Source organism: Cervus elaphus, chromosome 9, assembly GCF_910594005.1.
Source record: "Cervus elaphus chromosome 9, mCerEla1.1, whole genome shotgun sequence".
NCBI classification, from domain to species: domain Eukaryota; kingdom Metazoa; phylum Chordata; class Mammalia; order Artiodactyla; family Cervidae; genus Cervus; species Cervus elaphus.
Window position 1 is genome coordinate 86699889 of NC_057823.1, and position 22298 is coordinate 86722186.

Genomic DNA, 22298 nt, shown 5'->3' on the forward strand with positions numbered 1-22298 from the left:
GCTATTCCATTCATTATATCAGATGACAAGAAGGTGTCTGAAAATGGTCTTATTTGTTCAGGTAAATTAAATAATGTCAGACCCATGAATGATGTATTTGTCATTATAGGATCTAGATGTTCAGAGTATCATGGACTAAAACAACATTTGTAATGGCATGAAAATGAAATATTTCAACATTAATATTTTCTGTAAAAGGATTTATTTTCATGGTTACTTTTTTTATTGATCTAGCTGGCTTATAGTGTTTTCTACAGAAAAACAACCTAAAAAACAAGTGTCAGTTTAATTTAGCACAACAAGGGTAAAGGGAGTATTAAAAATGGATGAAGATAGATGTTAGATGCTATCTCATGTTAAGTCACCTGCAATTATAAAGGCTATTTACAATTTGGGTGGTTCTCACTGAAGACATAGAGAGTGAACATGAATGAATGACCACAGGATGGGGCCAAAGGCGAGGACAGCTGAAACGCAATGAGCTCCAAGAGCATAAAAGAAAAGAAAAAGAAAAGGACATCCTCAAACGTTTTTACTTCTGTTTTAACTTTGGCATTTTTACTTATTAAAAAACACATCCTTAATTTCAAGAGGTGAGGGGAGAACAGAAATGCCCTGTCCTGAGTGGCCCCATCAGCACAAGTTCTGCTCCATAAAGGTTCTTGGCATTGAAGTGCTGTGACCCACCCAGGACTGCAAGGGTGGAAGTCAACTTGAACGGGAGAAGCAGGACCAGGAGTGGGAAGGGCTATAGCCACTGCTACCATATGGCCAGTTTTGTTTTTTTTGGTCAAGAGAAAGTAAAAATTCTGTATCATTCTTCTGATATTTAAATGTGGAAAAAAGTTGTAAACAGCCTGCAGGAAACTAGTTTGCACTAATAATGATAACAAACCCTTACTCAAACTCCCTATGTGCCAGGGATATGCTCCAAGTACTTTACATAACCTTGTTTCATCTTCCTGACAACCGCTTGAGGTTTGTTCTATTTTATCTCCGTTTTCAAGATGAGTAAACTGAGACATAAGCAAGTCCATAACTTGTTCAAGTTCACACAGTTGTCAATGGCAGAGGCGACTTGAAAGGAGAAGGTTTGTTCCACAGTTCACACTCTCACACACTGAAGTGTCCCAATAAGAAAATTTCCCCTTCACAGAGCTGCTTATAAGTATTTCATTAATTATAGAACTGAATTAGTGGTTTCTGGCTCTATACTGATGTATTTCCATATAATTATTTTTCTAAAGTCATTTTTTAAAATTTAGAAAATTTCATAAGCCATTATTGCTTCTAAAGATTCCAGTTTGGAAGAGGGGAAATTTTAAGATTGTATTGCTTATTGAATATTCTAAAAGTAAAATTTTGAAAAAATGTATATTTTTTATGTTTCAGCTATCACTTCCCATTTGGCTTATGATTAACTTTTTCAATGTGAAATACTGAACTGAAACTAGAAGCCTACCTAAATAATGACTTCTAAGTTTCATTAGAAGAATAAATTCATACTCTTTAAAAAATGCGTTTGTTTCTGAAACAGCTCCCCATATATTATGCTTGAACTCTTTGAATTTTATGCTTTATTATCTTATCCTGTATTCATATAAGGATCTATAACTGTCAGTTAATTAAATTATGAAAAAGCAAAGGGGTTAGAGAGTGTTTATTCCTTGTGTAGAAAATGCAGATATTTTTGGTATATACCACATGTACCTCAGAATTTCCGCTTATTTCAGCTTCATCTACTTCTTTAAGAAATGGAATTTCAGATCACTCTTTGGAGAGGGTTTAACGTCAAGTGGTCTTAAAATTTATACTCATTTAGCAACCCCAAACCATCAAGTCAATCTTCAAAAATTCTAATATATAAATATCTTCATTCTGGACACTCCTCTAATTCCCAATTTGTTAAAATATAAAATATCATCTGAGAAGGGTTTATTGTGGATGTTTGCTCTTGTGGCAAAACACTGCCTAATAAAGATATATACATGTATGCTTGGTTATTTAATTCTCTATTTTTGGCTGCGCTGGGTCTTTGTTGCTGGGTGTAGGCTTTCTCTAGTCGCAGCAAGTGTGACTTACTCTTTGTCGCAGCGCATGAGCGTCTTGTTGCAGTGGTTTCTCCTGTTTGAAGCATGGGTTCCAGGCACATGGGCTTCAGTAGGTCAGCACATGGGCTCATTAGCTGTGGCACACAGGCTCAGCTGCTCTGCGGTGTTTGGGTATTCCCAGACCAGCGATTGAACCTGCGTCCCCTGCATTGGCAGGTGGATCCTTAGCCATTGGATCATCAGGGAAGTCCTATATATGTATGTCTATACCCAATGATACATAATTACAGTTGGAAGGCTGCTTCCCTGGGTGGCTCAAATGGTAAAAATACTGCCCGCAATGCAGGAGACCTGGGTTCAATACCTGGGTCAGAAAGATCCCCTGGAAAAGGGCCTGGGAATCCACTCCAGTGTTCTTGCCTGGAGAATCCCATGGCAGAGAAGCCTGGTGGGCTACAGTCCACAGGGTCACACAGGATCAGGCATATGACTAAAGCAACTTAGAACACATATGTGATTATATATGACATGTATATTAAATAACTCATAATAGTGGTGTATGTGTGTATGTAGTGACAAAGCAAAAGTAAAGAAGTAGCACTCTGACAGTGACCTCAGTCAAGACACCCAGAAGTAACTCAGCTTGGTTTTTTCCAGCTGTATTGGGATGTACTTGATATATTAATTTGTGTAAGTTTAAGGAATAGAATGTGATGACTTGATACAACTATATATTGCAAAATGTTTGTCAGAATAAGGTTCGCTAATACATTCTTTACTCACATAACTGCCATTTTGTTATTATTGTTATGGTGAGGACATTAAAGTTTCACTCACGGCAACTTTCAAGTGTACAAAACAGCGCCATTAACTATAGTTACAGTACATTAGGTTTCTGAAACTTATTTATAACCAAAAGTTTGTACACTTTGACCACTATCTTCCCATTTTCCTCATCCCTCAGTCCATACTAACCACCACTCTACTTTCTGTTTCTGTGAGTTTCCTATTTTTAGATTCCACATGCAAGCGAATTCATATAATATTTATCTTTCTCTGTCTTATTCATTTCATTTTGCATAATTCCCTGAAAGTCCAGCCATACTGTCACAAATAGCAAGATTGCCTTCTGTTTTATGGCTGAATAATATACCAATTATATATATACCACATCTTTCTCTTATCCCTTTATCTGTGGACAATTGTTTCCATGTCCTGACTATTGTCAATAATATTCCATTTAACAAGGGAATGTAGACATTTCTTTGAGATAGTGATCTTATACTCTTCAGATTTATACTTAGCAGTGGGATTGCTAGATCATATGGCAGGTCTATTTTTTTATTTTATATTAGAGTATGGTTAATTCACAATGTTGTATTTTCAGGTGTACAACAAAGCAATTTAGTCATACATATTCATATATCTATTCTTTTTCAGTCTATTTTCCTGTATAGGTCATTACAGAGTAGTCAGTAGAGTTTCCTGTGCTATATAGTAGGTCTTTATTGATTATCTATTTTTATGTGTTAATCCCAACCTCCTAATTTATCCCCTCCACCATTACCCTGGTAGCTCTATTTTTAATTTTTTGAGGAAACCCCATACTGTTTACCTTAGTAACTGTGCCAATTTACAGATTGATGGAGACTCTCTAAGCTTTCATTCCTAGGTCTATGGTAAATCTCAGAGAATTCACAGATGTGGGTTACTCACAAGTGGTTTTTGTTTGCCCTTGGGTGATGTGTGCTGTTTTCAGAGAGTTGATTACTCACCCTAAAATTGGATGGAATAAGCCTGTCCCATCATATCTATGGCCGTGTCTCTGGAATTCACATCCAGGCTTTTCAGAGATGTCATTGCAAGGAAGACACCTGAAAAGTCCCTCCTGCTAGAATAGTCCACCCTTACCCCAGGTTTAACTCTTTCCAAAGAAACTTCTCTTGCAGACTCTACTTTTGTTTGGAAAAGAAATATTCATATTCATTATATAGGAAATAGGTCCTGCATATCTCTTCTAGGATGACTATTCATTTTTCACTATTAAACCTCTGCCTGTCCCTAATATTGACTGTGGACTCACCAATATCCTTTTTAAATCCAGACTTTTGACTTGCACCAGCTCCAAAATCATCCTACTTCTCCTTAGAGTAAGTAGGAGCGATTTACCCAAGCACCACCATGAAAGGATGTCAAATTCTTATTGTTCCTCACCAACAGAAGGTACTAGAAATATTATTAAACCCAAACACATACACACAATATAAACTAGTGCTTTGCCCTAAAATTTCCATTCCCTTCCTTACCCCATGCAATTTCAGCCAGCAGAATGCTTAGCATTTTTACTGTGCTAAAATTTAAGTCACCCCTAGTACTTTCTCCTCTGACCTGGCTGTTGCCAGCACTGAAGGTAAGTGAGAAGTTTGAGGAAGGCCTCAAACACTCAGCAGACTTTCAGACCCTCTTTCAAGTTTCTTCCAGCTGAGCTGGGACCATGGACAGGAAGCCAGGCTTAGCTAGGTAGCAGAGAGGTCTTAGGTAAAGCAACAAACCAGGGCTTTGAGAGGTGACAGAAAGGAAATGAACAAAGTCACACCCTCAGCCCATCAACCAGCAGTCTAACAGTCTAGTGAGCAGGAAGCAAAAGCCACAAGACCAATGGCCCCCAATGGTGAGAATATACTGCTCAGGTGATCAGGAGGGAGCTAGAAATAGGTTCTGTCCTTTCAGACACTTGGATGTATTTTAATTGCCCAGAGCTCTGCTTGAAGAAAACGAGGGAAGAGCCTTCTTGTTTTTGAACTAACAGTAAACATAGTATTGTTTAGTTGCCCAGTCATGTCCGATTCCTTTGCAGCCCCATAGATTGGGATTTTCCAGGCAAGAATACTGGAATGGGTTGCCATTTCCTTTCTCCAGGGGAGCTTCTTGACCCAGGGAACATAGTATATGACTTCCTAAAAGCTATTTTATAAAATAGCATGAATCTGATTTTACAAAATATTGTCTGATATGAACAATCTTAAATTGCTGCTAAAAACACTATTTATTTTAGAAGCAGAAAAAGTGAAAGACAATTTACAACTTGAAGGTTTAGCATTATGTCTAGAATATATTTATCCCTCAGCAAAGAGAAATCCAAGCCTTTAGAAGTTGACTACTTTTTTCCTTGTTCTCAAAATACAGAAGACCTTTGTTGATAATGAAGACCATGATGGAATTTTGAACCAAGATGTTTCTTAAACATTTAATAATATCTAAACAATAAGAAAATTATATTTAATCTAGACATTAAGGGCATTACATTTTAATGTTAAAACAGAATAATTTACAAACCATTAAAAGTTAAATTACAGAATAAATATCTTTGCCTTGAACATTTGGGAAAGATAGTTATGTGTGTGTGTTTAAAAATAAATTGAATGTTTAGATAATGTTTCATGAAGGACACAGGAAAATCTAATTGGAGTGTAAGCAAAGGATAGTAACCAAGACATCCTCAATCCTCAGAAGCAACTTAATTAAAGAAAAGAGATAGGAATGAGTATAATGCATGTGGAAAGAGAATGGATAAAATCAGTTGGGGCAAAATAGACTGAATATATTATGGAGCAATGAGAAAAATTATACAGTCAGGTAGTCTGAGACTTAAATATATGGCTGAAGAACTTGAAATTGATACATTAGAAGGACATTATAGTTTCTATAACTGGGGGGTGACATATGAACAGAATGTTTTAATAAGTTAGGTAGGTTGGGTCTATGGAGAGATGAGTTAATTTTCCATATTAGCCATAAGACTAAATCCATTAATTCAGGCATGATATGCTAAAAATCTGACTAATAGTGGGGCACTTGAAAAGGGAACAAAAGGATAAATTTGAGAAATGGTGAAAGAGGAGGAAACCCAAGTCCGTAATAGACTGGATGTAGAAGAATAAGACACATATCAAGTGTAACTACATCAATCCTTTTATAAGTACACAGGCCTATAGAATACTACTAGAAAACTCCTGGGAGAAATGGAGAGGCTGAGAAATGAGGTCTAAAGTGGGGGCTGGGGGTGCACTCTCATTTATTTTTCGTATCTACTACCATTCAAAGCAGTAACTATTGGCATTCAACATTTGTCCTTGGCTGGCATTAAGGAAAGGAACATTCTAACTTTGAGAATATAGTTAGGCAAAAAACGCAAGGCAGACTGCTGTAGGAAACAACACAGAACTAAATGTAAAATTTATGATAATGAATAAATGATATTTTTATCACGGACAGAACTGAAAATAAAGGGATAACACAGGAAGTGGGGGCAGTGGATTAAAATGTCACAACTGGGAAGCAGGATGCCCAATCTTGAGTTATGCGTGGAGAGATTAGAGATCCAGGAGGAGGAACTGAGGTCGAGCCAGCCAAGGCGGGAATCTGCTGAGCTGTCAGAACGCGGCCCTGAGGCTGCGAGGCTGCAGAAGTAAAAGTGATACTAAGTAACAGTTGCAAGAAGCCTGCCTTAAAGGGAGGTTTGCAACGTGCATGCAAACTGCAAGTTACAAGTTACAGTTACCAACTACTGAATAAAACCGAGGTGACCAACAGTCATTTCTCCTGATCTCATACGCACGTGTTTGCTCCGTAGAGATGGAGACTGTGTCCACACTCTCTGTTCTATTAAGAAGAAATGTTAATAATTGTAACAAGCACTTCTTGAAAAATGCCACGTTTAAATTGCTATAGAAAGTTTTATACTTGAAAAAAAAAGTTAATGGATTGTAAACAGGTGCAATTTTGCTTTTTAATCTATACAGTTCCTGGTGTGTTGGGGGGGGGGGGGGGGCGGGGAGGGAGGAGGAGACAAAGAGTAGGAAAGTGGCAGAAAAACAAAGCAATAAAGACAAAAATTAAGCTACTGTGCCAACCAGCACAGAAACGGGATTCTGTTAAGAAGTAAAGGGAATGAACTCAGGCTTAATCAGTGATGAGTCGGCCAAGCACAGGATGGAGCTTCAGTGTTGTTAATCTCAAAGTTGACAACAGCTACTAACCAGAACATATAAACTAACTTTGAAGTAGTTGTAAGTGCCTTCAACAGTTACTGCTTCAAAGGTAGGACTATCCTTATCTACCTCATCCAGTCATTGTTAGGGTGAATTAAGATACCATCTGTAAGTCACTTAGCACTCTGAGTGGCAAATAGCAAGAGCTTTTGAGGTGTTCCATAATTACTGTTTGGAGAATTTCTTCCTACTTGCTTAAATAAAGGCCTATTGGCAAATACCCTCCTTCCCAGTTTCCCAATCTGAAATGAGGACCCTATATGTGATAATGAGCACTTTAGTTCCCTTTGGATGACCTTTGAGAAAAGATTTTGACATTTTGACATTTTTAGGCTCTCTCCAGTTTCCTCTTTTGCTCTCCTGGAAGCAGATTTCTAGGCCTAATGAATACTTAATATTTCCTTATAGATAATATTTCCTGCACACTATGTGTTGTTTAGCTATAATACATTCCACAGTAGTTGAGTAACTGCCATGTTCCAGGACTGAAGCAGTGATACAGTTTCACATATGATTTCTCTACATGTATCACAACAACCGATACCTAGTTAAGAAACTGGAAGCAATTAAAAATTCACAGCAATGGTTTGAAGAACACCATTAAAAACAATGAAACTAACTTTGTTCAATATTAACTAGTATTTCTTTCACTGTCAAAACACCAATTTACCTATCTAGATTTTTTGTAACATGTATGGAATTTCAAGTTATTACATCATAGTACCAACAAGTAGATTGTTCCATTCATGTGTCCTGAACAACCACTAATACTGTATTGTGTCAAGGAATTTTGCATATATGGAAATATAAGCCACATAGATCCGTAATATAAAAAAGATCTAGACATTTGTCAGTGCCCTTTTCCACCACTGTACACACTGTAATATTGTTTGTATTTAAAATTACCACCCACTAACTCTTGGGAAAGCCGTTTGAGTTGTTTCCAACAACATATTTCACTAAAAAAGAAATGCAAAGAATTTTCAGGTATATTGAATAGTAAGTTGAAGGAATGAAAGTGTTGATGCCCTATATAATATTTCCTTATTAATTTCTATCACTCATATTACCCAAGAATTCTCTCAAACTTAATCACAAAACATATCCTGACCTTTAACAACTAGCAAGGCTGAAATGTTAACCTTCAACATTTTGCAAAATTCTTCTTTAAACACTTCCTCTGGAAAACACACAGCTCAAAGTGCTAAAATTGTCTCCTATAATAACCACAGCAGGATCCTAACAAACCCTCTTTTAAAAACCAAATAAAGTCTTCCGTGGGGGCGGTTCACCACTTCCCCTTTTTTAACATGCAGGAACTAATTTAGCTGAGAAGATAAAAGCAAAAGCTGCCTACAGATGTACAAGGAAACTAGATCCTAAAACAAAACACCTCAGTGGCAAGAGGGTCTGGTCCTTTTCTGTAGAAAAAGCCTTCTCTGACTTAGAAGGTCACACCTGAAAAGCAGAGTCTGAAATCTGTATATATTAATACAAATGGTAGACAGAAGAAAGAAGAGAAAAGGCACACAAATTACTTTCAATTATATTTATGTATTTTCCAATTAAGTAATTATATACCCATTTTCAGTTTAATACCATTATAAAGATATCAAGAACTCAGAACTAAGACAAAAGGCCTGAACTTTTTGTGGTAAGCATTTAAGAATATATGCATATATCAAATCATTATGTTTTACACTATATATATATAATTACATGTCAATTATATCTCAATAAAACTGAAAAAGATATGCTAAAAAATAATCATTAAGAAAGACTACTTTCAAACTACCAACAACACCTGAAGAGTTAAGAGCCTAGAGTATTATCAGATGACCAAACTCTCCCCTTTCTTTCATAGAAAAAACTCATGAAATACCATCTCTTCTATAAACCCTTGCCTCTTTCAGAACGATGGCCATTTGATCCCATCCCAGGTGGTCTAAACATGCACATAGCGTGTGACTTTGTCACTGAGAATCCCATTAAATATACTTAGTTCATTACTCATTTATAAATTCCCAACTTCATCCGTTCAATTTTCAGATTATCTACTTGGCCATATATCTGTGGGATGTGTTGTGTGAACTCTGATAGATTATGAACTGCAAGATTATTGGCCACAAACCTTATTAACATATACATTTTCTAATCATCATTTAGTAAGTGTTCTGAAGTTTTTAATATAATGACAGAGTAGAGGGAAATACAAATACATAAAAATGCAGACTCTGGCCATACTTCCAAGGCTCTTTGTGATAAGTTTTACTGGACTACTTATCAATAAGAATATATCACATTCAGTTTTCTATGAATTTTTCCTTTAAAAACATGTGAGAGACAAACACAGTAAATCTTATCCTTTAAATAAAAGAAGAAACATGGTTTAAAAAATGTTTCATTCAGGAAGCTTTCCTACTAGAATGCAATTTGGAAACATTTTTTACTCTATTGTTACAAACTATTTTTTTAAAGTGGGACTTGAATACCATATTAGGAGAAAATGTGCATGTGGGGTTTGATTAGAATATGAAGTATCCCCGGCTGCATCTTCTTTCTGAAATCCGTATGAATCCAGCACCCCAGGCTACTTCCTGACTTCTCAGGACATCCCAGTGGAATATATCATTATATTTTCCTTCTACCTCCCTCATAAAATATTTTATCTGCTGAATTACATTGTGTCAAAGTTTGTTCTCTATCTATATACTTCATTTCTCCAGGCATCACTTTCTAGAACTACATTTGCCTTTTAGTAGGTGTTTTAGGATATAACTTCTTAAACCAAGGGGTTTTGAAATCTTTCAAATTGTGTCAACTTTCTAAGTTACTGATGTACCTACTTGGCTAAAGATCTATGGCTTGTGGAGATATTTTCAAGCAAGTTAAAAATTAGAAAAACAGCAGCTACAAAAACAAGCAGTTATTTTACATAGTTAATTAGTAACTTAAGGTTTCCTGTACACCACCTCCACAGTTTAAAACATGACCATATCAGTCTTCCATTTTTACTGTCTCTAGAGTGGGCTCTATCAATGCCAATGGCAAAAGGAAAAATTGGATAACTCCTGTCTTCCCCCAAATCTCATCCTTTCTCCATTTTATGTGGAGGGGGACTTCAGGAGAAGTGAAGGACTGTCAACTTGAACTCCTTCTTAGGCTAGAGAAGGAGCCAGTCATTACAACATAATGTAGTTTCTTTCTCATTCTGGTAGACTTCAAGCAGGAAAAAAACAATTCCTACTCTACACAAAAATAGGTCTTACGGATTTTTAACATAGCCTCCAGTTCTTTCCCTCCCCACATCCACAACTTTGCCACATAACTTTGTAGACCTTCCCGAGAGTAGATAGGACGCAGTTCTCTGCCCCTTAAATCTGGATGAGTCACTGACTTGCACTGCTCGATGCTACTTTAGCAAATGTGATGCAGCACAAGGTCGACAGGGCTTTGCCCTTTGGGACCTGACTTCCTGATGCTCTGGGAACACTTTAGCTGCCATGTGAAGGAGGCCCTGTCTTTGCAATGATGTGAAATGAGCAGGTTTGCTGGATGTTGTGAGCGAATGTCCCAGATGACGCGACACACACAGTCCAGGCAGTCCTGTCATCCCAGTTAACACTGAGCTAACCCCTGGGCATGTGCAAGATGCCACATCAGGGGTACCCTAGCTGGGTTATCAGCAAACAGCAGACACAAGAGTGAGACACAATCAGCTACAATCAGGAGCAAAATGATCTTAGAACCCCGGCCCAAATCACCATCGTGACTGTGGAAACAAAAAGCTAAATAAACAGTTGCTGTGAAGCCATTAAATTTTGTTTTGGTTTATGACTCAGTGAAATCTTACAGATATACTGACTGCATGGGAAGGGAAATGGAACTTGTTAATTAAGGAAACATTTCATTTTTCAGTATGAGTTTGGACTTTTTGCTGTTCCTGAAAATTAACATTTGTCTCTCAGAGAGATGCCTATATTTGCCCTTAGCATGTCATAGTTTAAAAACTGCTATCTGCAGTTCATGTCGGCTCAATTGTCCAAGGAATAAGAAAACAAGAGACAAAAAGCATCAATGGTTGGTGTGTCTCTGGCATCCTAATGGCTCTTCTCCAGATGAAGACCTTGGACTGAACAAATGGAGGGAGGAGTTGGAGGCAGAGAGTAGGAGCATTCCTGTAAGTAGGATGGCAGTTAAGGAGAGGTGTGGTTGGAGATTCTCATAGAGAAGTGAAGAAGATGCTAGAATGAGAGCCAGAATCTCAGAAAAGTTGAATTTCAATAGGGCCGTGTTGGGAAGGGCCTAACTTACTGCAGTACTGTCTCTCTGGTACGCTAGGTAAGTTCTAGTTATCAAGTCCTATCCTACCTTACCATTTCCCTTTTAAAATGACTCCATACGTATACTAACACAAATTTTGTAGATTTTCTCTGGCTGGTGTGGTAACCTTAGGGAGACTACAAGGAGCAGCTGTGGAAAAAAACATGTAGCCCTAAAGAGGACTGAAGAGAGACACCCAAACTGAGTCTTTTCCGCCTCCTCCCCCATATGGTGGAGGAAGCTGACTTCTGAAAGAAGAAGACAGGAAGAAATCTGAGTTTCAATACCTAGAAATAGAAAAACGTGCCTGAGGTCCAGAATTATTCAGAAGATGCTAGATGAAAAAAGTCTCTTTTAAGCAGGTTCCGTTTGTGCATCTTTCCCTCCTAAAACAATCTGTTTGAAATGATTCTTGGTTACTAGATGGAGAGGTTAGTGCAAATGAAATACTAAACCAATATGTAGCTAATTTCATCTTTTGAATTATCTTAAGTAGCAATCCTGTCTTCTCCAGAGGCATCATTCTCTTTCTTGTATTACACTTATTTTTGAATACATATTACATCTTCTGGTGCATTGCAAGCTATTCAAAAGAAAGAGTCAGGTGCTGGTCATTAATGAAAACCACAAGCACCCAGGACTAAACATTATTTTGAGTAGGTGTTCAGTATCCTTTTGGTTTACTGTAATAAATAGATGAATAAATAAATTCCTGAATATTTACACATTCAACAAATACCTAAAGGAATGAGTTCAATTAACAAGTAAAGTGATTTTACTTCAAGAGTGAAGAGAACTCTTGAGAGGTCCTGGAGTTTCAAGATGGTAGAGTAGAAGAACATGCGCTCATCTTCTGTGAAAAATCCAAACTTACAACTTTCTGCTGAACAACCATCAACCAGAAAATGTTGGATCACCATTTTTTGGTGGATCCCACCAAAAAGACACCCTACGTCCAAGGGCAAAGTAGAAGCCCCAGCAAGATGGTAGGAGGGGCAAAATCATGTTTGGAGACAAATTACATACCCTCCACAGACGCTCAGAGGGTTCAAACAAAACCTTGTGCGCACCAGGAGACCCCAGAGACACTGAGTCAGACCTGCCTTTGTGTGTTTGAGTATCTCCTGAGGAGGTACGGGTCAGCAGTGGCCTGCTGTGGGGGCAGGGGCTCTGGGTAGAGCAGACCTGGATATGGCATAAGCCCTCCTGGAGGAGATTACCATTAACCCCACCATAGAGCCACCAGAACTTACACAGGACTGGGGAAACAGACTCTTGGAGGGCACAAACAAAACCTTGTGTGCACAGGGACCCAGGAGAAAGGAGCGGTGACCCCACAAGACACTGACCCAGACTTGCCTGTGAGTCCAGGAGTCTCTGGCAGTGGTGTGGGTCAGTGGTGGACTGCTGCAGGGTCAGGGGCACTGAGTGTGGCAATGTTTGCATGGGACCTTTTAAAGGAGGTCGCCATTATCTTCATTACCTCCACCGTAGTTTCACCACAGGTCAAACAACAGAGGGGGAACACAGCCTCACCCATCAGCAGAAAATTGGATTAAAGATTTAAGGAGTATGGCCCTGCCCATCAGAAAAAGACCCAGTTTCCACAGTTAGTCTCTTCCATCAGGAAGCTTCCACGAGCCTCTTATCCTTATCCATCAAGAGGGAAGATAGAATGAAAACCACAATTACAGAAAACTAATCAAACTGATCACATGATCCAGACATCCTGGAATGCGAAGTCAGGTGGGCATTAAGAAGCATCACTATGAACAAAGCTAATGGAGGTGGTGGAATTCCAGTTGAGCTATTTCAAATCCTAAAAGAATATGTTGTGAAAGTGCTGCACTCAATATGCCAGCAAACTTGGAAAACACAGCAGTGGCCACGGGACTGGATAAGGTCAGTTTTCATCCCAAACCCAAAGAAAGGCAGTGCCAAAGAATGTTCAAACTACTGCACAATTGCATTCATTTCACACGCTGGTAAAGTAATGCTCAAATTTCTCCAAGCCAGGCTTCAACAGTGTGTGAACCATGAATTTCCAGATGTTCAAGCTGGATTTAGAAAGGGCAGAGGAACCAGAGATTAAATTGCCAACATCCACTGGATCCTCGAAAAAGCAAGAGAGTTCCAAAAAAACATCTACTTCTGCTTTATTGACTATGCCAAAGCCTTTGACTGTGTGGATCACAACAAACTGTGAAAAATTCAAGAGATGGGAACACCAGATCACCTGACCTGCCTCCTGAGAAATCTGAATGCAGATCAAGAAGCAACAGTTAGAACTGGACATGGAACAACAGACTGATTCCAAATCAGGAAAGGAGTACATCAAGGCTGTATATTGTCACCCTGTTTATTTAACTTATATGCAGAGTACATCATGAGAAATGCTGGGCTGGATGAAGCACAAGCTGGAATCAAGATTGCCAGGAGAAATACCAATAACCCCAGATATGCAGATGACACCAACCTTATGGCAGAAAGTGAAAAAGAACTAAAGAGCCTCTTGATGAAAGTGAAAGAGAAGAGTGAAAAAGTTGGCTTAAAATTCAACATTCAGAAAAGTAAGATCATGACATCTGGTCCCATCACTTCATGAAAAATAGATGGGGAAACAGTGGAAACAGTAAGAGACTTTAACTTCTTGGGCCCAAAAACACTGCATATGTTGACTGCAGTCATGAAAATAAAATACGCTTACTCCTTGGAAGAAAAGCTATGACCAACCTAGACAGCATGTTAAAAAGCTGAGACACTACTTTGCCAAAAAAGGTCCATCTAGTCAAAGCTATGGTTTTTCTGGTAATCATGTATGGATGTGAGAGTTGGACTATAAAGAAAGCTGAGCACCAAAGAATTGATGCTTTTGAACTGCGGTGTTGGAGAAGACTCTTGAGAATCCTTTGGACTGCAGGGAGATCCAACCAGTCCATCCTAAATGCAATCAGTCTTGAATATTCATTGGAAGGGCTGATGCTGAAGCTGAAACTCCAACACTCTGGCCACCTGATTCAAAGAACTGACTCACTGAAAAAGACCCTGATGCTGGGAAACAGTGAAGGTGAGAGAAGGTGCCAAAAGAGGATGAGATTGTTGGATGGTATCACCGACTCGATGGACATGAGTTTGAGTAGGCTCCAGGAGTTGGTGACAGACAGGGAAGTCTGGTGTGCTGCAGTCCATGGGGTCGCAAAGATTCAGACATTACTGAGGGACTGAACTGACAGATATAGTGAGGGCCTCCCTGGTGGCTCAGTGGTAAAGAATTTGCCCGCCAGTGTAGGAGACGCAAGTTTTATCCCTTGGCTGGTAAGATGCCCAAGAGAAGGGAATGGCTACCCACTCCAGTATTCTTGCCTAGGAAATCCATGGACAGAAGAGTCTGGTGGGCTACAGACCATGGAGTCACAAAAGAGCTGGCACAACTTAGTGACTAAACAATAACAACAGCAAAGATACAGTGAGTAAAATCCAGAAAAAAAGGAGGTTAAGAGGTACCATGTTAAAAACAGATCTCAAACAATATGCTTAGTTGGGTGACCTAAGTTCAGGAAAGAATCACAGAGACATCTAGCTGAATAGCTTATAGATTTATGAACTTTTTTCACGTTAGGAAGGAGAAAAAAAATCCATTTTAAAAACAATAGTTTTAAAATATCTCTCCCATGTTAATTTGAAGGCAGTTATACATATATAATTTTCTACACGCATTTTCTATTTCCAAGACAGAGTAGAACTATAGAGCACTAAGTTGAGAGACAATTCTAGGCTATTTTAAAGGATAATGGCAAATAGTTTCCACATAGATGTCAATATAATTTGCTTGATAGGCAGTGTGCTACTTTAATTCTCACCTCTCCTCCTCCTTGGACATTCTCGCTCCATCCTCCTTCATACTTTGTGGAAAATCCAAGCATATCACAAGGTTGCTAGAAAGAGTTCTGAAAAATCACACATCTAAACAAGTCAGGGAGAGAATCTTTCATAGTCAATATGTGGAATCTGAATTAAGTCATTTAAAAATACATACATAGCAGTTACTTGATTGTTCCATAGAATAATAGCAGAAGCTAAATTATCCCTCAAACAGTCCATAAGCAGAATACATGAATTGGTTGGTGCTTATGTATTTCCCTGTGTCTCTGAACTTGCGACCCCAAACCTTCTGATTTTGTCCCAGTAAGATACATTCAAAGACTTTGTCTCTTGCCTTTGGCATTAATTTGAGAAATTACTCAGATACCTTCTCAAATGTATAGATCTTTCTAAAATGGCACAAGGCAGATTTAAATGAGTATAATTTCAAAGCTGAGCAGAAAAGATTAAATGTTCATCCTACAGATTGAACGTCTGAAGAGATTTTAGGGTAAGTCCCTTTTGAAAATCCTGCCCTTGAGAGATAGCTCACTTTTCATCACACATTTAGATTTTCATTTCATTTTTGCCACTTTCACAGAACATTCTGAAACTGTTTCTCCTCTTGTGGTTGCACTTTAACGCTGGATCTAATAGCAGAAACCACTTTCATTCCTCTTATCTTAAACATAAGCACAATCTGAATAAGTTAATTTTATTTCTCTCCTGTTGTGGAAGATCAGTCCAAATGTCTACAAAAATATTTCCAAGTTCTGTCTCCCATATTTAGATTTGAAAAGTTCATCCTTCACAAATACAGATTTGAAAATTATTTCCACAAATCCTCTAAAGAAGCCTACTACATTTCATTTTGAATGACTGCAATTTGTTGGAACAGCAAGCAATAAGACTACACATATTTGCATACACACTGAAAAGTTATATAATCTGAATATTCTCTTTTACTAGAATTTTAGTAACACATTATCACATCTTTCATGATGGAACCACAAATGTAGCCTTTTAAAAAATGCTTCATTTTTTTCTGAAATAATGTTTTTAGGTAATGGCTTTTAAATTTTGAATAACACTAGCCATAGTCTAACACCTAGCCCTTTGCTATTTAAATAAAGACCATAATTTTTCTTGGAGAGTCTTTAGTGAACTGAGAAAAATCTGCTGCAAAATAGAGAAAAGGAAAGAAAAATGAAGGAAACAGGGAAAGAAGATAAGAAATAAAATAACAGAATATTGCAAAAGAAATATAAAGAATTCTCTCCTGGCTTTATGGTATAAGGACAGTACTGAATTTACAGCTAAGGCTTCCCTAAAAGTGAACATATAGCAAAGAAGCAAAAACCTTTTATGTACAAACATCTCTTAAATTTATGTCTCTAAAGTGAAAAGTAGAGGTCCCACACTTGGAAATATAACTATGACCAATCACAGAGTCACAGACTGCCTCACCTATATTAAAAGCATTTATTGAGCATATTATAGACTTGAAATTGCCTTAAGATATATCTATAAGAGTATCATTTCAGGATGGTTTATGATGAACAAATTCCAGTTAACTGATTGGAGTTATTTTGCACAGGAAAAATCATATAAAAAAGCTGTAGACATTAAAGGGCTTCCCTAGTGTCTCAAATGGTAAAGAATCTGCCTGAGATGCAGGACACCCAGGTTCGATCCCTGGGTCAGGAAAATCCTCTGGAGAAGGAAGTGGTTACCCACACCAGTATTCTTGCCTGGAGAATTCCATGGAGTCTGGAGGGCTACAGTCCATGGGGTCTCAGAGAGTTGGACATGACTGAGCCACTAACTGTAGACATTAAAAGTCAACAGAATCATCTATAACAAAAATGCTCTGAAATGTCAGATGTTAAAATAAGACTTATATCCTTGTGATTTATGAGGCAAGAAAAAAGAATTTAAATTTAAGGAATAAACCTTAACAAAATACACAACAGCTTGAATCTCAACTGAAAGAATGGCAATTTTTGTACAGTTCCCTGAAGGGCATTTAGTTGATCCATGGCTTTTGATGTATGACCTTGAAATTTGTTTTTAGCCATGGAACCACTTATTCAAATAGGAAAAGAAAAAATAAAGATTAGTTCTGATCGCTAGAGCTGAGCTAGTATCTGACATTTTTCCAGTTTTAGTTCATATGCACCCTTACAAGAAAATCCCTAATTAAAGTCTCACCAGAGTAGATGAAGAAAAAGGGAAGGGTTGGGGGGGGGGGGTGGCAGAAAGAAGGTGCTGGCAAACTTGTACATCTCTGGGGAAAATTTCACCCAAACCCCAACCCACTTTGGGACCTTAAGAAAAAGAGTAAGAATCGTAGAGACTTCTGTTCTGATGTTTTTGAGCCAGTGAACCAGCAGCTACCTACCTCCAAACTTCTAATTACAAAAGAAAAATAAGTCCTAATGTGTTTAAGTCACTATGACTAATAGTCATATTAGTTATATTAGTCATATACCTAACTGATAGAATAGCCAACTACCTGACATTATTCAAAGCATTTCACAATGCCCCTATTGCCTACATCCCTGCTCCCCACATTCCTACTGCAACCCTTAACACACACAGTGACACAGCCCAGCACATGTCCACATGCAGACACACATGCCTCATTCATCAGCTGGCCTCAGCCTGAAATTCCACAATTTGAGACTCATTTCTTTCATGGAAGTCCTTGATTTCATTCACACTACAAATACTTCTAGAATTAGTAACACTTAAGCCTTAAACCTTCATCCTTTCAACAATCCTTTATAGCTTATTTATTGTGTTGCTCACGGTATTGTGATTCCTTTTACAAGGGATCTAAAAATAAATAAGAAGCAATCACTGCCTTGAGTGTGCTATGCTGCAATGATAAAGTCAGCCCTGAAAAAACTCACAGTATTTTAAAAATAGAGTCTAGGTGCTCAGAAAGATGTGTGGGCTTGTGTTACTGAGACTTGAGGAAGGTAAACCAAATTCATTATGGTGAGTAAAGGAAGGTTTCCCAGAGAAACCTCCATTTCAGTGGCAGGGTCAGGACCAGTAAGAGTTAGTGTGTGCAAATACGTGTGTGGGTGTTGTGGGGGTAGTGTGGGTAAAGAGAAGGATGCAGGGTTACGAGTGAAGAGGTCAGCAGAAGGTAAATTCTAGGCCTCTAGGTGTGGAAAGGGCCTCCCAGGCCACTCCCGCCTGCCAATGCAGGAGACACAGGTTCGATCCCTGGCTCAGGAAAATCCCCTGGAAAAGGAAAATCCCATGGACAGAGGAACCTGGTGGGCTATAATCCATATGGTCAAAAAGAGTCGGGCATGACTTAGCAACTAAACAACAACAAAGAGAGGAAAATAATGAATGTTTCCATCTAACTGGTCCACGGGGGATCCATAAGTGTCTTGTCAGAGAGGAAGGGCAGAGTCTTGGGTACAATTTTATGAGTTTAAACTTTATGCTGGAAGTTAAAACCACTAAAGCCTTCTAATACATGTTATGATGTGAATAGATTTGAGTTTTATAAAATTATATTTTTTCAGTAATTTGGAGAAAGAATTATAAGGGAATCAGGCAGGAGGCAGGAGTCCAAAAAAGACGTTATCTCGGGAACCTGAGCAAGCAGTGATAAAGGCCCATGGCGGTCGCAGAGGCTGTGGCAATATTGCTGGTTAGGATATGATTACTGGAAAATACTTATGAGATCAGTTGGTCAGGATTTGGTAACCAAGCAGATTTGAAAAGTGTATAAGCAGAAAGGTAACAAATGCTGCCTAGATTCCTCACTTGAGCCGTAATAATATTTATAACTCTCCATATTAAACTTTTAATGGATTCCACACAAGTGGAAAAGTTGAGTTTTAAACACAAGCCACTATAATGCCAAAGCCTAATAAACAATCACTGCCTCCCACTGCTTAGCAGCCGACACTGACATGTACCAATATTAGGAGAAGGCATTTTGGTGGGAGATGACAGAAAGAATAGATTCGCCTCATTTATTTTTTCCTTTTTGCGTCTTCTATAAAAAGCCAGAAACTTAACATAAAAATTCTCACAGTATTTCTAAAATCTTTTCCACTCACTATAAGTGAAAATACTTTCTGACGGACATGTTAGAGGCCTATAAACAGCATATGGCCAGATGGAATATCCCATAACAGAGACCTAGACATGCCTGTAGGGGGTTAAATGTAAGTGCTCAACTTCAAATGTTCTTCTGAAAAATGACAAGTATTCTGGTGTCAGTGCTATTTCATTGTGCTCACTTCTCTCTCTTTCCTCATCAAATCTGAATTTCCAGTCATTAGTCACTGTGGAATGTGGGATTCTCTCAAATGAGGTTTCACCCTGACACCATCACAGTGTCACCTTTCCATAGCTGAAATAACTAGAGGCATTCATATAATAACCAACCCTAGAGATGTGTAAATAATCTGCCACAGGCCGTCAGTGATTAGGACTGTTTGTCTAAAAATGTCCTTAGGTCAACTAGCAGGATGCTGTTCTTCTAACCTCTTCCCATTCTGGTTTGGTTTTGTTTTGTTTTTTCCATTTGCTGACTTCTCACAGGATATGAAATTGAGTGCAGTGACACAGAACCATGAAGAACCTTTCAGAATTAATGAAGACCGTACAGCATAGCCCATGTTTCATTCATCCTTAATTTGCAAATGAAGTCTGCTGATGATATTTATAAATGATGTCTTCATGGCTACTAATGCTCCCTTGTTCCTCAAAAGATGACTTCTCGGTCATAGACCGTCTTAATTTTTTTCTTAATATCTCTTCAAAGTAGCACTACTCTTAAGAAAAGAACACCTGTGTTTTTATCCCATGAAGAACGTGTCCTAATCCCAAGAAGAATGGAGGGTATCCTTGACTGTCTAAATTTGCTAATCTCCTGATATGAAATATTTGAAATTGCTTTAGCTGATCCCCAATCCATCACGCCTATGCAGACAAAAATCACTGACATTGAAAATTAAAATCCTGCACTATTTTATAAGGCATGTTTTGTTCACTAGGCTGATAATGAGTTCTTTTTTAAGGTATCACTGATTCAGCCACTTGTCACTGACTGTCAAAAATGGCAGATTGCTCTTCTGATAAAGTGACACAGCATGATATACATCTCTGAACACAGACTGCTGTTTAAATTGTGGAGCTCACACCTAAGCAAGCAATACCATTAATTGGAAAATGTCTTAAGAAAGATCACAATGTGTTGCAACAATAGACTACCCAGTTATGTTTTTTAATATAAAGAATAATAGAAAACAATGCTAATTTTCTATTCAGTCCATACAAATCATTAAGTATGTCTCCTAGTATGGATAAATATTTATTTTCCAGTCCTAGATATAGCAGAAATGCTGCCACTCTGAAACCACATCTATTTTAGTAACATTCTTCTTTCTTAAAGTTCTCTTACTTAGTTCTAACACTATCATATTCTCATATTAAATTACTTAAAAATAATAATTACTAATCTTCCAAACATACCCTGATGCCTGCCCTGCCTAGAGGACCATGAAGGTGTGATTTGCTTTGGGCAAGAGAGGCCTGGGCTCTTCTCCAGGTGAACTCACTATCTTACATGTCCTATGTGACAAATGGCCTCCTGCTGTAACTATAGATTCACTCTTTCCCCAGATTGCTTGTTTGGGTTTTTTCATCAGTCGCAGAAGAGGAGCACTGGATGTGTTATCCTAAAAGTCAAATTGAAGTTGAAGTAAAGACAAATGAGCCAGACCAGTTGAATCCACCCTAGAAATCAATGAAAAGTTAGTGTTGTAGCCAAACTACTTCACATCTCTCTGTTCAGTCATCTCCAAAATCAATGCCTTAGGACTTACCAACTCTAATTTGAAATCAATCTTATTCTCTTGCCAGAGGAAGCTGGACATGTAGAGGTATCCAACTGGAAAATCAATTTTGGTGACGATGGCTAGATAGCATGTGATTTATATGCTTATCACAGTGGCAATACTACTAAAACCCCACATAAATTAAAGAGATTCCCACTTAAAAAATAGAAATATTAAATGTGTTCTAGTTAACAACAGTCTCCATGTTTTGAATTTCAAATTGATCTTCCCTAATTTCATAACTGAATCCCCTAATCTTTTGCAAAGATGAAGATTACCCATGGAATGTCCTCCCAAGAAGGGATCGAAAATTAATATGAGTAGACGTGGTGTGTATATCTCCTCAGCTTCATCTTGTGGCAAAGACCTGGCTAGCTGCAAACTTTCCTTTTCCCTTTCCCCCATTCCAGTACCTCCTGAACCGCCAAGTACTCAGTCCAAAGTATCTGGTTCAAGAGAAATCTTAAAACATTTATTCAGAGCCAAGATGAATTTATCAAGTTGGATTTCTACTACATGGGCATTCAATGCATGCAACATTTGTTGAGGCAGCCAACAGGCAAGGTCCTGTGTAGGATCTTATAGAGGAGATAAAAATGAATATGCATATAGGAACTTAGATCTAGCAGGGGGAAAACCCAAGTATGTAAATGACTGCAGTAAAAAGATACTCATTCTTCAGTTTTCAGCTTAAATGTTACTTCAGAAAGGCTCTCCCACTGGTATGATTTGGTTTTCCTTCATAACACTTGCCATAATATGCAATTATATTGTCTCATATTAATTTGTTTAATATTTGTCTCTGCCACTTACTCTGCCTCTAACTATAAGTTAGAGGAAGGCAGGAATGGTTCTTCCTGTTTGTTTGTTTTTCCTTTTTCTCACTGTTAGAACTTTGCATAAATGCTTAGCACAGTGAAAGCAGGGAGTGAGGAATGGATGCTTACAAACCTTTACTCAGTGACCAAAAGTGAAGTGTAAAGAAAGTACAATTAATTAATTTGGAGAGACTTGAGAAAAGTCCACAGAGGAAAAGAAATTTAGATAACTAGAGTTTCAATATGCCAAAGTGGAGGGAACAACTAACTATATCCCCACGGGTTGTATGGAAAATGTGAGCAAATACGGAAACAGTG

General features: G+C 38.1%; 1 long non-coding RNA gene across 1 annotated transcript in view; it reads right to left on the reverse strand.

The window, feature by feature from the left end:
- Positions 1-434: 434 nt before the first annotated feature.
- LOC122699110 overlaps positions 435-22298 on the reverse strand; it is a 29615-nt gene continuing 7751 nt past the window's right edge. Inside the window, exons 2-3 of the long non-coding RNA XR_006342554.1 lie at positions 15286-15372; positions 435-482 (exon numbers count right to left, since the gene is read on the reverse strand). This is a non-coding gene — a long non-coding RNA (uncharacterized LOC122699110). The remainder of the gene's footprint in view (positions 483-15285; positions 15373-22298) is intronic.